The sequence below is a fragment of the Carlito syrichta genome, unplaced genomic scaffold (genome assembly GCF_000164805.1).
Source record: "Carlito syrichta isolate Samal-C Ts95f unplaced genomic scaffold, Tarsius_syrichta-2.0.1 Scaffold301910, whole genome shotgun sequence".
Classification (NCBI taxonomy): Eukaryota; Metazoa; Chordata; class Mammalia; order Primates; family Tarsiidae; genus Carlito; species Carlito syrichta.
In genome coordinates this window covers 107,947-109,760 of record NW_007246006.1, presented here as the reverse complement: position 1 = coordinate 109,760, position 1,814 = coordinate 107,947, and positions in this window count along the sequence as shown.

Below are 1,814 nucleotides of genomic sequence, written 5' to 3'. Positions count from 1 at the left end.
CCAGCACTTTGGGAGGCTGAGGCAAGTGGGTTGCCTGAGCCCATGGGTTCGAGACCAGTCATGGCAACTTGGTGAGACCTCATCTCTACAATAAAATAAAAAATTAGCTGGGTGTGGTAGCCTGTGTCAGTAGTTCTGGCTACTTGGAAGGCTGAGGTGGAAGGATCACTGGAGCCCGCCCTTCCTTTTTCCTTCCTGAGGTGCTTGCCATTGCACTTCAGCCTGGGTGACAGAGTGAGACTCCAACTCAGAAAAAAAAAAAAAAAGCAACAACAACAACAAAAAACAAAGATGAGAAGCAGAGATTGGGAGAAAAGGGAGTGTTTAATTTCTATAACCAGGTTATAGGGAGAAGAGTTGATACCATTGCCAAAAATCCCGCTCAGAGCAACACAAATTTATTTCAGTATTTATACCCAGTATTCTTTTTTTTTTCGAGTTGGAGTCTCACTCTGTTGCCCAGACTGGAGTGCAGTGGCCGCCCCCGGCCACCGCAGCCTCGACCTGCTGGGCTCTGGTGATCCTTCCGCCTCAGCCTTCCAAGTAGCTGGAACTGCAGGCGTGCGCTACCACGCCCGGCTAATTTTTTGAGTTATTGTAGAGATGAGGTCTCGCCTGCCCAGGCGGGTCTCGAACCCGCGGGCTCAGGCAGTCCACTCACCTCAGCCTCCCAAAGGCGCGGGATTACAGGCTGAGCCACCGAGCCCGGCTTATACCCAGTATTCTTTACCCACCCTAAGTTTGAAGGCTACGTGCAGTTTTAGCATGATTCAGAATTTACATTAATAATTTTTGATATGTGACCAGTGACATGTCACAAAATCTGGTGACACTGACATTTTAGATAACATTTTAATATTTACAATTGCTCTTTTACAATTTTTTTAGAGGAAGGGGCAGACAGTTGTAACAGTTGGAAGGAAGGGAAAGTCACAACATTTAAAATGATAGCTTTAAATTGTTTTAAAGCATAATTGTAACAATTTCCTATTCCCAGAGCCCTGGTCTATAATAGTCCGATGTCCTTGTATTTATAGATGGAGGGGAGATGAGCCATGCTCACTTCAGGCTTTTAGATACATTCCTGTTGGCCTTGGTCCACTCTCCTAAGTATTAGGTGGGCTGTTTTTTCTTCAGCCCAGCAGTGGCTTACTAGATAAGATCTGCCAGTCGGGCAAGGCTAGGAGAGGTGAGGGGCGGGGTGAAAAGCAAAAATGTACACTTTGGAATTCAAGCGATTTTTATGTTTAGTCCAACTCAGCTACAAAGGAATACAAGTTTTACAGTCTTTTCTAAATGTCTGTTCAAATAGAACCAGAATAGCCTCTTTTTAGCCTATAACAGTAGGAGGATGTGTGACTGCTCTTGCTCCACCTGGGGCCTTCTGCAGTGTCAACTGGCAGGTGTGCTGTGCCACCAGATGGCAAGTGCCCTGGATGGGACTTCCAAAGGAAGACAGCAAGGGCTCTCTTGCTCCGTTTCTCTTGAGGGCCCCAGCCCTTCATCATGAGATGTGGGTTGTTTACGGTGATGGCAGAAGCGGTCACTGAGAAACTCATGGGCTGCTTTACTTTATATGGGTGCAGAAGCTCCTTCCATAGTCCACATCATCTGTGTCTAACATCTTGTTCTGGCTTCAATTTTTCATTCAGCCAACTGGCTACCCTGGATATTAAATGACAGTTGCTAGGCATCATGTATGAGGCTTGACAATTAAGTTTACAAACTCATCCTAGAAAAAGTGCTACATACCTCATTGCTGAATATCACTATGGTCACCTTTGAAGTACTCCCCTTGGGAAGCTATGCACTGA